Genomic DNA, 15572 nt, shown 5'->3' on the forward strand with positions numbered 1-15572 from the left:
CTTCCCTTTTGTCTCCTGTTCTCTGTAGTGGAGCAAGGGGCTGACGGTGGGAAGCCGCAGATATCTGGGACTACGGCCAAAATATCCGGGGCATGGGCCATGAATCTTTTGACCTAGCAACATCCATGCATACAGTAATGTTGGTTGTCATCTCCTTCACACTCCAAAGGCACCTAAGAACCTTCGCTGGTTGCTATATTGTACCACTGCATGAGACCAAAAGAATTGACCGGTTCTACAATCTCTAAACTATCAATTGACTTTTTCACTAACAAGAAACCCTTGGCCTGTCTTTCTTTATGGCGGAGTGTTTCCAACCTGTCAATGTGAAGCACATATTTCATTTGTGAGAGTCCCTCCACCATCATAGGGGCGTCAGGGGAAAGCCAATTAGCTATTTTACAACACTTAACAACCAATAGCAAAGCATGTATAAAAGGTTTCCAGCCACGGTTCCATTCCCTCAGGAGGAGTGGGTCCAGTGGTAGGTCAAGATGTGTTTGGATATGAGCTTGTATAATTGGGCAGGATGTCTCATCTTCTTTGTATTCTATGGGCCACATTAATCACGGCTTCTACAACTGAAAATGGGCGTACAAGGAGTAATTCAGTTGCAATAACCGGACCAGTGCTGCCGGATTTATCTGGAGGTTGGGGTGAGGGCACCATCATACCCTATATGGGTAGGTGTATGTGCATTTGAGAATGTGAAACACTTCTTAAAATTTTAAGTGGAACCTGTGAAGGCGAAACTCTATAGTTATTGCACTCAGTAATTAAGTAATTTGCTGTCAAAAGGCTCAAGATGTATAGTATTGCTATGCAGCCAGCAGATGGCAGCAGTAATCTGTAAATATATCAGATTCATCGGAACATCACAAAATCCTTTGAATTAGACCTTTACTGAAACAGACTATATATAGCTTACCCATATTAATTTCTATGCGCCATACGGAATTATACTATACAGACGCTTATAGAAATGATATCACAAATAATACATTTAGCAGGTTTTATGTTTAAAGAATTTGATAAGATTTGTCTGGATCTATCTGGATCTATCTAGCTAGGAAAAAGTGAGCTTAGGAAATGGAAGGGGAAGGGATTTTTTTTTTTTACTGGAACTTTATAATTGCACTTCTTCTTGTAGAGGGCATATAGGGTACTTGTTTTACATCCTTCATCATATGTGCAATTTTGTTTCTGAATAAATTCAATACATAAAATGTACACTTTTTGAAAAATGAAAATAATAGTGTAAACATTCACGGGTATTTCTTTTCTGTTATATAAAATGACACAGAGGTTGGCAGTGTTAAAAACCATCAGAAATGGAAAATAAATGACAGCCAGCTCTAGTATTACAGCTTAAGAAGCAGGCAGCTCTCCAAGCTCCTAAGAACAACATCTGGATTGAGAGTTTAGAAAATTAAAACAATTCGACTTGTCGGAATGAAATGATTCAAGAAGTCAAGTGATGAAAGTCAATGTCTCAGCAGACAAGTGCAAAGATTGGAAAAACTTTGGCTAAAAACAGAATCTTATGGAACACCCAGTGTGATACAAAGTGCAACTCTTCCAAGAAGCCTTGAAAAAAAATAATAGGGTGATAGGGAGCTACTTTCCTTAAACATTAAGGTGTCGAAGAGTCCAAAATGAAAAAGTGTCAGAAAATAAAATCGCAAAAGTGAGTAATACTTCCGCATGTGCAGACAATTATCAGAGCATGAACATTTATGGACATGAGTAATAGATCTTGGACTTCTTAGGAGTATGAAGATCCCTCGTAATCCAATAGCTCACAGGTAACTTCTCGGCTTTTGGGGATTGTTATGGAGGGAGGCTGGAAGACATTCACATTTTACACTGACAGTGTAGCGCACGGAAGAAGAAGTTTGATTTCTTGAAAGTCAAGATAATATATTTCAGCTATAAATATCTTGTGTAAAGAAGAAGAAGCCAAGGGAGATATTCCAAGCAAGATAAAACATCATGGGATGTGAGAATAATTTATTGTACAGAATTATTGTCTTCTGTTATTTATTGTAGAGATTCAGTCTTGTAAACTTCTCTAGAATTTTATACATTAGGTGGACCCCAGGTTTGGGTATTTTATCCTTGCTGGCGCTAGTATGTATTGCTTGTATCTAACACAATACATAACATTTCCATGTGTTCTTTTGACATTTTTCTAGCATTTTTTTTTCTGCTTGAAAAACAACTTTTGTCTTGCTTATTTTTAATAATGGAAATTTTTCTTGGCATTATAAATGATCCATAAAATCAGACCTGCCCTTGCTTGATTTTAACAGACTGACCACAGTCGGATGCCTTCTGCCTTAAAAAGTCAGGTGCTGTTAAATTCCCCCCCTACATGTGCAGAATGTCCATGTCTAATCAAAACCAATCAACCCATCCTATCCACACCAAAATGTGACTATACCAAATGGACAAGTAAAGATAAGTAAAAAGTTATAAGTTTACTAATGACTGCATTGGCCCAGATATATAAATACTATTGCAATCTGTCTTAGTGCAGTGTACCTCATTAATGTGCACTTTATGCCAGATAATCCAATAGTGTTGCACGCTCTTAGTTAATCTGGTCTGTCTTTTGATGCTCACACAGTTGCGCATTTTTCTTCTCGGTTCATTTTGCTTCATGCTGTTGCGACACAATTGTGGCGCAACTCAGTAATAAATAAACTAGGAACACACATCAACAAGCCCTAATAGGTGCACAGTTTTCAAACGTATCAGACAAAATGCAACCGCGACACTAAAGTGGCCTAAAAACATAATAAATACAATATGCAAGTTCAAAAGACCTTTTTTAAGTACAAACTAAGACAAAAAACTAGCCCAGACACAATCATATATCTGGGCCATTGTGTTTTAAAACCCAATGAAATGCATGCTTATACGTTACTTATATAACAACATGTGCTTTGCACCTTGAAATAAGTAATAATTAAATTTGCAAACACAAATTCTTTTATCTGATGTATTTGCAACTTTTCAACAATTGCCTGCTAGCAATTTGTGTTCAGCATCCCACTAATTGATATACACATTCCTGTTTTATTTATTTACAGCTAGTTTCTTCATATACAGCCCCCCCTAATATATTTAACAGCCTCAATATACATACTCCCAAATTAAATTATACACAATTCTCCATATACCGCCCCCTAATTGCATCAGTATCTTAAATTGACGCTCTGCCTGTCAATTTAATCAATATCTCAAAGGGGACCTGTCATCAGGAGCCCTTTTTCTGGCTCCCCCATGTCCCAATAGAGAATAGTGTGCAAGTTACCAAAGTGTTTTTATAATAAAACTGGCTATTTCCGATTTTAAAAAAAAGTTAGAGGAAAGTCTACCTTTCTCTCCGCAGAGCAGTTTCCTGTGGCCCATGGAAGTCGCCAATGAGGAGTAGCCCCCCCCCCCTACCTTCAGGAAACTACTCTGTCGTCTATATCGAAAAAAGTGATATGGCCACATTTTTCATTTGAATTAAACGCATGAAGGAGTGGTTTCCCGAAGGTGGGAGGGAAACTCATTCTAACTGGCCACTCGCATGGGGCACGGGACACTGTAAAGAAACGTAAACATTCATTGTAAAGGCCAGTTTTATCATAAAAACTATGTAAAAAAGCAATGTGCACACTACTCTCTATGGGGACATGGGGGAGCCAGAAAAAGGGCTCCTAATGACAAGTTCCCTTTAAAGACGCTGATGTGATTGATTTTTCAGTTAGTATGGATTGTCGGCCTGCTGGTGATCTGCCACCTCCCTCATTTTGTACTTTAGACATGTAGATTTTATTGCATATTTTATCCCTGTGAGGTCATAAAAACATCTGGGACACATTCATCCACTCAATGAATCAATTTATCTGGTTTCTGACTGTCTAATGCAAATTCACAGCTTGGAGACGTTAAGATAGAAGGAACTGATAGGCTGAACCCTCTACATACAGGGAAGCTGTCTGCTGTGTCATATAGCAGGTGTACACTAGGTAGGCAACCCAACAATAGCACCTAAACAGCGATGGTGCAAGTCATCAGGGGGTGCCCATGGTGCATCTGTGTTTTCTTATCAAAGCTGCTGCATTTTGAATTTTTTTTCCTCCTTCTCTGGATGCTACACAGACTAGTGAGCGGTGCAACTAGTAAGTATAACCCCTCACACAAATAACAATCTCTAATCAGGGAAATAAAAAAAAATACAGTTGTGGCTATTGGAATGGCTACAGGATTTCTCCTACCCCATACTCTGGAACTCTCTTCCATATGTCATATGTTTCCCACCTTCTAATCTTTCAAATGTAACCCACCTGTTCAGGATTGCCCACAACACACAATGGGGCACACTTACTAAGGGCTTTGCGCCAATTTTCTGTTGGACTTTGCACGTTTTTTCTAGTGTAAACTGCTTTCACAGGTATTTAATAAGTGTCTGCACCACAAATGTGTCGCACGCGACCGTTTTGTGGCACATCTGCACTAGGCATCATGCAACACAAATTAGTCAGTGTTCCGGTGCTCAGTCAGACAGTGCGCCTGATTTAACATGCAAAGTCTGTCGCACGCCCTATGTTAAAGGTGCACCACAAAAAAGTTAGTGAACTCTGTTGCGCCAGTGCAGGGAATTGCCAGATTCATAATTTCTGGCGCACACTCTTAATGAATCTGTCGCACCAATCATTATATGCAGGCAGAGCACTTTTACTGCAGTTTCCCACATTCTTAGTAAATGTGCCCCAATAACTGCACTGCTCTGCTCCCTCACCTCATGTCTCCATACCCTCCCATATAGATTGTGAGCCCCCATGGGCATTTTCCTCCCACCACTTGTTCCAGATCTTGCCCTAATGTAATGTATGTGAACCCCTCACTGACTGTAAAGCTCCATGGAATTAATGATCTAAATAAATAATAACAATAATAAGAGAAGAGAAAAAGGGAAATTCAAAACTGATAAGAGTTAAAATAAAATGATGGATGAACTATGTGCCAGTTTACTTGACATAATCCAGTTCTATCCATTAGAAAATCTCTTTTGCCACAGCACGGCCATTCACTGTCACATTACTTTATTAAGTGTCTGCACATACGTAATAAGCCATATGCTGGCACTGAGTAGTTATGAAGCCTTGATCCCTCAGACACAATACTCTTCAAACTCTGTAATCCTCGGAAAAAGAATTTAGACCAAAAAAACAACCTTCTTGGTGCATTGTTCTAAAAGTTACTTGTTCTTCTGATGTTGCTTAAGTCAGTGGCAAATTCACAAGAACAAACCAGTCATCTCCTTTAAAAACATGACCTTTTTATGTTTTTGTGTACAGATCTGTACAACAAATTTTCTAGTGTCAGTATTTAATACCCCATGCATACGGGGAAGCTGGAAAAAATTCCAAATGTAGTGAAATTGATTGAAAAAATGGGGCACATTTACTCACCCGGTCCTGTCGCGATCCAGCGGCGCGTTCTCCGTCAAGGGTTCGGGTTTTCCGTCGATTCACTGAAGCAGTGCGTCCGATGTCCACCAGGTGTCACTGCTGCGCCAAGGTCCGCTGGAGTTCACCATCCTATCCTGGGTGCATGTAATCACGTGTCAAGCGACACATTTTTTTTTAAAAATACCAGTTTTTCCGAATCCGTCGGGTTTTCCGGCGGCCACGCCCCCTATTTCCATTGCATGCATGCCGGCGCCAAAGCGCCACAATCCGATCGTGTGCGACAAAAATCCTGGGCAATTCAGGGAAAAGCGGCGCAAATCCGAAATATTTGGGAAATCCCACGAAAAATAGCGATTCGGGCCCTTAGTAAATGACCCCCAATGTGTCATTTTCTTGTGGGCTGTTTTTATGGCTTTCACTGTGCGCTCAAAATAACTCCTCACCGTTATTTTTGGGTTAGTAAGAACAATTATATAGGTTTTATCATGATTTAATACATTAAAAATTCAGTCTTTCGCACACAAAAAAAAATCTTAATTTTGATATTTTCGTATCTATACACGTATCTATAGTGACCACGTACAGAGGTAACACAATTTTTTTTTCGGCAGAGTAAAAATACTCCTCTTAGCGCTTATGAGGAGTATTTTTAGCCAAGGAGGAGTATGAAATTTGTAGTAACATGACTGATCAGTAAATAACCAAAAGCTCTGAGTGCCATCTGTTTCTTTTAAAGTATGGCACACGGATGTATTAAATGCAATATTAAATAGATCAGTGCCCATGGCTGTTACTTTAATGGTCCGTGTATCCATTCCATTTGGCGGTAGAACATGTCCTAGTCTGAACCACTTTTCACTGATTACTCTGAATATAATTCATGAGAATCTCTGATAAACGGATGCCAGACGGATGCATTTTTGCATGGTTGACAATTGTCTTGGCTGTGGACATTGAGCCCAAAGTCAGGGGCAGAAGGGTTGGAGCCGTGGACAATACTTAACCAGCTGCTGATATAAAATTCAGAACTAAATGTTTTGAGTACAGAATGTGGATTGGAGTTTGTATAAATCCTATCCCTTGGGTCTCATGCACACCACCAGTTTTTTTTTTCAGTTAACTCACGGTCAAATTATTTTCCTCTGGGTGTGGTGTAGACATGGTGCGCCAGGCTGCCTACACTCCTTGCATTACTTGCAGTGATTTTCAAAAGTGTCAAGCAGTTTCCCCCAGTCTCCTGCCTGATCACCTGAGTGCAGCTGATTGTGTTACCACACTTAGCTCAGGGGTGTTAAGGAGGTGTGGCTTAGATTAGCCCCACCCACCACAACCAGACACAACCTGTAAGAGGCTACGGAGGAGCTGTGTCTGTGCACTTCTCATTACAGCCACTGCTGGTGTATATAGGAAACCAACAACAGAGCAGGTAAACTGTAGACACCATAGCTCATAATTCCTGTGTGTGAGGTGCGGTCAGGAGCCACACCAGCTGTGCTGCAGGGAGTGCTTCCACCCCCACTGCCCAGAAAACACCTGGAAAGTTTTTAAGTCCCTGGGGCACATTTACGAAGGGTCCAACTCGCGCTTTTCCGCCGGGTTTTCCAAATTTTACCGTTTTGCGCAGAATTTCCCTGGGTTTTTGGCACACGCGATCCGATTGTGTCGCTTCGGGGCGTGGCCGTTGGAAACCGCAAGGGATTCGGAAAAATCACGCTATTTAAAAGTGACACACACTTACATGCACCACAAATAGGTTGGTGAACTCAGGCGGACCTCGGCAGACCTTGGCGCAGGAACGACACCTGGTGGACATCGGGCCCACGACCTGAGTGAATCGCTGGAAGACCCAAATCCGCGTCGGAGAACACGCCGCTGGATCGCGACAGGACTGGGTGAGTAAATCTGCCCCTCTGTCTTTTTTGGAGGAGTAAAACTGCCTGTACAAGCATCTATGATGCTTGTAAGGGCGTTAATTTGACCTCCACTCATACAAACTATAAGTATTACTTGTGGTCAATATTGAGGCCTTCATGCCATTTTATTGTGCACTGCATCCTTTATTGAAGTAGTCCTTTATTGAAGTAGTTTTATGCATAGAAAGTAAAGTAGAACATAGTGCTGCATTGGCATTATGGGCTCATTATCAGCTAAAAATGTCACCTTGGGCATTGTGGAATATCTTGCACAAGTGAAGCGAGCAAGAGACTATGGGGCACATGTATCATAGTTTGGTCTCTCTGAGGTGAATTTTAGAGACATTTGGCGGCTCTTTTTTGCGTCTTATGTATGATCCTGTCCTTTTACTCGTGATACATGTTCAGTTTTTCCTATCCTGGCAGGCGCAAATTTTGCCTTCTTTTTGAGACTTTTTGTTGCAAATGTCTCAAATCCACATGGACATAAGCCACGTGAGGGGGTTATATACAGTAGTGAACACTACTGTTAATTTGGGATTTAACATGTTTCATTTTTAATGCATTTTGAAACCTATTACAACAGCTGAGGAGAGTGGATTTGCCTTATTTCATTACTGTTAACATTTGAATTTACAAAACGCATAGTAAACGCAATGTTCACAAATGCATTAACGCAGCGTTTATATTGCGTTTTGTAAACACAAATCTTAACAGTAATGAAATAGGGCAAGTCACCTCTCCTCAGCTGTTGTAATTAGTTTCAAAATGCATTAAAAACGCAATTAAACAGCCACGTGTGACCTCACCATTAGAAGTAACCAATTTTAAAAAAAAAATGCTAAAGTTTAAGAATTTTGATAAAAGAGGTTACTGTGCAAAATGTTAAACATTTAAAGCATGTGAAATAATTCCAATTTACATGTTAAAATCGGATCCATGAAAAAAAAAAAACTTCCTTTGCACCTGCCCTGGACCAGGTGCAGATTTGCGCCTAAAAAGTCGCAAAAAAGGTGAAAAGTCGCATGGAACATCTGGAAAGTTAAGATACATGAGGCACACTGCAAAAGGTGCAGACTGAGGTGCCCTTGAAGAGTGCCAACAAAAGTCACCAAAAAAAGACAAAAGATAGCTGAAACTATGCTACATGTGCCCCTATGTGTTTTGGAAGGTGTTCTATTTTCTTCTTAAATATGCTTGGGTTGCAGAGTTCGTTATACAAAAATAAAAACAACATAGAAGAACATATAAATTAATTCTCTACTGAGTGTTTTCCATCATTTTAGAAAACTTATATATTGTTATTTGCAAGATGTGTACGTTTTGCTTGGGTTTGGCACATATTTAGCTACTGGCTATAACCTTATATATTGGCCATCTGTCAGAACTCTCTTAATGGGTTCTTGCCATTTGGAGTGATGACTATTTGACCTTGCCTGTTATCAGCCTTTTTGGTGTTTGCAGGCTTGGACTGTCTCAGCATTAGACTGGTGAATCCTTCAGAGGGTCCCGATACCTTCGCTATGGCATGGGCTTTAGACCACATCGGAGGCTCCTGCCAGTGATAGTAATGTTACTCAATCTCCTTAGTATCACGGATGCAACACTCAATAGGTCTTTAGGACTGCAAAGCTATAGACACATGGGGCTCATGTACCTTTGTTTTGACTTGACTGTATAGATTTTCAGCCTTATTCCAGTCTCTGCAGTACCCGCAAGCTAACATTAGGTGTCACTATAAATTCAGTATTTTGAAGCCTTTTTATTCTTTAGTGCCTTTATACTAATTATACTGGAGCTGTTGAAAACTTTGAAATTGAAATGTATTTCCATAGCAATGGTTTCATCCAATACTGTTTTTATGCACATCATATTGCTATTAGGAATGTGCAGACCTGAGCCTGTAATTTTGTTAAAATATGTGGCACGTGTTGCGGGTTTGGGTAGCTAGAAATTCAAGTTCAGTGGTTGGGCCAGCACTTATTATGGGTGTTACTGGTGGGGATTAGCTTTTGGGTTTGAGTTCATGTACCTGAACCAAAACCGAACTTTCATCAAACTTAGCGACCCTGTACGGGTTCACTCATCACCATCAACATTACCATATTATAAGTTTTAGGTGGTAAAATATTTGTAAAGCGCTGCAGAATTTGATGTTGCTATATAAATATAATTATTATTGTGCTGCCATTTCTCCGGTCCGTGCCCCTGTTTGTTTACAGAAGCACAGAAGCTGAGCTGAGTTCAGCTATTGGCTGGCTACTCCCATGTGACCAGCCACATTGGTCAGCAAGAAGCTGAACTTAGCGTAGCATCCGTGCCCCTGTAAACAAACAGGGGCACGGACCAGAGTGATGGACCAGAGTCTCAGACAACCCCTTTATGAAGATAGCAAAAGCATGGTTCTAGGTACTATACAACCCAAGATATGGGCATCTTAGGTGATGCACCCCTAAAAGCTACTGAAAGCCTTTGAAAGTGACTCCGGTAGATGGTGACCCTTCTCAGAAAATTTGCATGTGAATTAGTAAATTTCCGCATGCAGCATTATAGATGGACAATGCACTTTTAGTGAACTGTAAGTAAATGTGCCCTACAATGTTTTCTTTTTTTCAAATGTCTCAAAAATGTTGCACAAATGTCTCAGGACACTTCTTTCCATTTTCTACGTTTCCCTTAAGTATGGGCTTCATCTGGAGTTTATTTGCACCAACAAATATGGCAAATTTTACACAATTTGAGAAGATAAATGTCATTTGCGACATTTAACACATCTTGAATAGAAGATAAAGAGACGTTAATGCGCCATAAAACACAGATAAAAGGAAGAAAACTGAAGATAAATGACTCAACTAGGTTGCAATGGATAATAGGCTGAAATGGATGTTACTGTTTTTTACATCACAAATTATGGTACTACTAGTATTTAAATGATTTTGTTGCTACTTATATGTTTCTCAAGATCTTACCTATGAAATATTTCTTTAAAAGATAAGTTTGTCTTCAATATACCAAGAACTAAAATATAATAAAATCTGTAGAAGATGAAGCAAGAAACTATAAACCATGAAAAGTTAATGTAGTGGAATGATCCTTGGCCAATGTCAGCTGTTCGGGAAAAGATTTTGTACCTACAGTTTAGCTAGGAGCACGTTGTCGAATGCCTAGAGGCAGAAAGCTGTGTCTTAGTAAATACAGACTTTTCTCTTTTTAATCATTGAAAACAGACAAACAGGCCTTCCTCAGGCATCTTCCATAATACCCGCGGGGACACTGCCATTCAGCATCTACAAGCCATCTTTTCTAGGTTGCTCCAAATGTTGAATATTTTATTAGAAACATTAAAGGACATGATAGCTCCAGGTAAAAGTCTTTGTGTCAGGGCAATCTGCTGGGGATGACCTTGGAATTATGAAAAGGTTAATGCAGGGCTAATATGTTAGTATTATTTATTTAATATTAACACTTATTATGGAGGTTTCTACCATATGTATTTTAACCTTCTGGTAGAAACTGGATATAATCTATTTTATTTTTATATATATATATATATATATATATATATAATTTTTGTTTTTTTTGTATACCGCTTTTTCATTACATGTGGATATTTCTGATGATGTGTGTCTGAATTTTAGTTTTTTTTGTGGAATGAATTGTAATGTTTATTACCAACAAATTATTGCTTGATTATCCACCTTTACCTAAACTCGATTAGGGCGATTCCATTGTCATATTGGGGTATGTGATGAACTGCTTGAACTCCTCCTTGAACCAGTCAGACCACTGTTTACTTCCCAGGCACACTCAGTTGCAGATACATTGGTTGCCCTTGTTCTTGGACCTGTGAGTTGAAGTATTAACCACTACATACTGTACACACCCTACAGGACCTGCCATTATAGTTTACTATTCACTCTAAAGCAAGAATTTCACTAATGACCTAATGACTTTCTTCCATAGCACTATACCAACTTGTGCCCACACAGTTTATTAACTTTGTAAACCTACCTCGCACCCTGCCAAAAAGAGCAGCGAGTCACAAGGCTGTGTGTTATTCCTCCCTTTTGAATGACACAATGCAGGTGACATTGGCTGAGTCACACAGTGACTTGCATTAATAACACACGTCCCTTTTGATTTGCTACTCCTTTTAGCAGGGTGCCATGTATGCTTACATAGTTCATTTTCTGGGAATAGGAAGTATGCATTTTTTTTAACTAAAACTGTGTGGGAAAAAGCATAGTGCTATGGGAACCTGTTGTTTATTAGTGAAAAAATATGGTGATGGGTTCCCATTAACACCTTACAGACACAGCCTGAAATGGCCCTCAGAAAACAACACTTTCCTCATTTTTACATGCTCAACTTCCAACAGGTATAAACTTTTTTATATGGGCACATGTGGGCTTGTACTTTTTGCAGTAAAAGTTGTATTGTCCAATAGGTGAATTTCTAGGGTAAAATAGTGTAATGATAAAAAAATTATTAACAAAAAAAATGCCACTTGTTTTTTTTTATTAAATTGGTTACATAGTTCACTGTAAAGTATAAAAACATGATAAAATTATTCTGTAGGTTATTCTTCAATGAAAAGAACATTAAAAGGGTTTGATTATTAGATAACTGTTAGATTGGTACTATCGTATTTTCCGGGCTATTAGGCGCACCGGACTATAAGGCGCATTAGTAATAAAGGCCTTATATATGGAATAATTCCATATATAAGGCGCACCGGACTATAAGGCTCAGGGTCCGGGGGCGTGGCGGAGGTCTGAGGGCGTGGCTTGCAAACGGAGCAGAGACAGACCCGGCAAGAGGTGAGCGGTCTCCGGGGAAGGGGGTCCGTTCAGGTGGAGGAGGGCAGCGGACCCCACTCACATAGGTCCCCGCTACCGGAGACAGCAGATCTCCAGCAGGAACTGCAGACCACGCGGCAGAAGTTGGTTCACGCTATGGCGCCTGTTGATCGTGACGCGTGGTCTGTAGTTCTCGCGGGAGATCTGCTGTCTCCGGTCTCCGGTAGCGGGGACCTGTGTAAGTAGGGTCCGCTGCCCTCCTCCATACATAGGGCGCACCGGACTATAAGGTACACTTTGGATTTCTAAGGAAATCCTAGGTTTTTATGTGCGCCTTATAGTCCGGAAAATACGGTACATCAAAAATTTTGATGGCTTTTTATTCCACTGTTTTGGTAGATAGGAAGTATTAAAATTGAAATACTTTTTTATTTTTTATCGGAATAATATCATTATAGGTGTAGACGCAACAAAAGCCTTTTTTGTTGGTTTCTTCAAAAATGTTATATATTTTTTAACATATGGGGAAAAGGACTATTTTTGGGATATTTTATTTTTTTTTTTAAATGTATTTTAACTTCTTTTTACTGTCCCCCTAGGGGACTTACACTTGGCATACCTTGATCCCTTATACCAGTGGTGGCGAACCTATGGCACGGGTGCCAGAGGTGGCACTCGGAGCCCTTTCTGTGGGCACCCAGGCCTTCACCAGAGAGGACTCCAGGTATCTTTCTGCTTTCCTAGACAGCCCAGAACTTGCAGTGCACAGAGCTATTTTAAGGTGACAGCACTCCCTGGGACTACTGGAAGAGTATAAAGGTGTGAACAGATCTGGATTATCATTGTAGCTCCTGCTCTGGCCCTGACAATTCTTCCTGTTTATGGCACCCTAAGGGAAGCTACAATGATCATCCAAATTTCTTCTATTTTCTGCTTTACTGATTTCCTCAGGGTGCTGGTTTCCTCAGTGTCAGCCTGATCATCAGCCTGATCATCAGGACAAGTATGTTCCTCCTCAGTTAATGTGTCTGTAAATTTGTGTACATGTTCACAATATGTGACTGAATTGTGTTTTGAAATGCATTAAAACACATCTGAAGTAACTCCTCCCTGAACACAGATGGGGTTAGACCTAAATGCCTGTGTTTGGTAAGTAGTAATGTGTTTTGCATTGTTTTGCAGGCATTTAGATCTAAATTGTCTGCATTCAGGGAGGAAAAACACCAGATGAGCTTGAAATACATTTTAAAACGTGATTCAATCTTCAGATCATGGACTTTAGGTCCAGCATTAGGTAGGCATTATAAAAAGCAATTTGTGCCTCTGCCATTTGTCCCCCCCCCCCCCCATCTCTCCCTCATATTGTGGCCTTTCATCTGCCTCATATATTGTGGCCCCTCTCATCTCCCCTTTATATTGTGTTCCCCACATCTCCTTTTCATATTGCGGCCCCTCTCATCTCCCTCATATATTATGACCCTAATCTACCTCTCAAATTGTGGCCTTTTCATATCCTCATATTGTGGCCTCTCATCTCCCCGTTATACTGTGGCCTCACAGCCCCTCCTCATCTTGTGGCTCCTCATAGTTCCTCATCTTGTAGCCCCTTATACCCACTTCTATTGTGAGCCCTCATCTCCCCTGCATTTTGTGACCCGCAATTCTCATTTTTTTTCCTTGTTTTAAAATAATTTTAAAAAATTTAAAATAATAACCACCACATATTTAATATGACACTCCACACTCCAATATGAAACTGAACTCTGTGAATAGAGCACCACCCATTGGAATAAGTTTTGCCTTCATACAAACAAAAAATACCTCACCTCAAAGTTGATTTACTAGATGATGCCTTCATACTGGGTCATGAAACCTAATAAACCACTACCAGTTAGTTGTCAAGCAACTGAACAGCTGCTAGTTTTTCTTTCAAGACCCATTGTGGTGGCATAATCCAGAAAATCAACTTTTAAGTTAGATGAAAATTGGTTTTATAAAGTAAAGGAGGCAGAGATTTTAATACTGAAGTCAAGCTGTCTCTTCCTCAGAAAGCCGCCTTCACTGTAATTAACGGTCTTGCATCCAAATACATCACTAACCAGATCTCCTGAAGTCCAATACATATGGCAAACACAGTTGAAGAGGCGTTCAGAGTTACCCATCTTGACTTCAGTGTTATACTCTCTGCCTTATTGGCTTTATGGAACCAATTAACATCAAAGTTGATTTTCTGGATGATGCCACCACACTGGGCCATGAAAGAAACAAAAACTAGAAGGTGTTGTGCAGCTTCGCAATATATTGGTAGTCATTTATTAGGCCAGTTGCTGATAACAGGTTCCCTTTAAGTAGAACTGTACATACAGCGATACGTGTTCAATTCTGGTGTGTAAATAGGGCAGTTTTCTTCTAACAGACAAATATGTTCTTGAGTTAATGATTGCCTTCACCTACTGGGGTTTCCCTTTGTTCTTTTGGAACAAGTTTGAGTTGCTCACACTCTAATTCTTGTGCATTTTTTGCCCCTTTTATTCCACCCCTTGACAGCCACCATTATCATAAGATAATCAATGCTTTGTACTAAACCCGTCAAACCTGTTATGAGTTATTGGGATATAAATACAATATCTTACATAGCAACTATGAACCAAAGCAGTAAAAAGTCAGTTAAAGAAAAAAGTTGCAAGGATTTGCTGAAAATACAGCATTGTTCTGTGACCAACATGTCCCATTACGTTACAGGGTAGCTCAGACGTATCATATTAAATTTATAATCCCTGGATGAATACATAACTGTTTTATTACAAATGGGAATTAGTAAATAGGTGTTGGGTTTATGAAACAGCAGAGAAATAAAGAAACAATATATTGCATTATGTGATAACATAAGTTGGAAGGATTACTTATTAGGAGAAATTTCATGCTTGTCAAATACTACGTTTACCACATTGTAATCTCATAAATCAGACTTTTTCCTTTTAAGTGATTTGTGCTTGGATTTTCCAAACTATAAATACGTGGGGGTTAGTTTCTCTCAATCCATTTACCATTCATGCCCACATTCCAGTCTGTCTCTTTCTTCATTTCTCTGCTCAAGTTTTCTCTATAAAATTCAGATTAGTCAAATTTCACTCCTACATGCTGAAACTTCAGCCAAATGAAATAATAATTAAAAAAAAAAAGGAAAATGAAAAGAAATTAAAGCAAACCTTTTAAAATTACAAGACCCCATACATGAATGAAATAAAATACAGTTTTCTCCAGAGATATCAAAAGACTCATTTTCCGGAGCTGGCGTAGATTTTCCTTTGAGCCCGGAGAAGGGTAGGCATCACTGACCGTTAAAGAAAAAAGTTTAAATATGTTAAATACAAATCTGTAAAAATGATAGT

The sequence above is a fragment of the Engystomops pustulosus genome, chromosome 2 (assembly GCF_040894005.1).
Source record: "Engystomops pustulosus chromosome 2, aEngPut4.maternal, whole genome shotgun sequence".
NCBI lineage: Eukaryota > Metazoa > Chordata > Amphibia > Anura > Leptodactylidae > Engystomops > Engystomops pustulosus.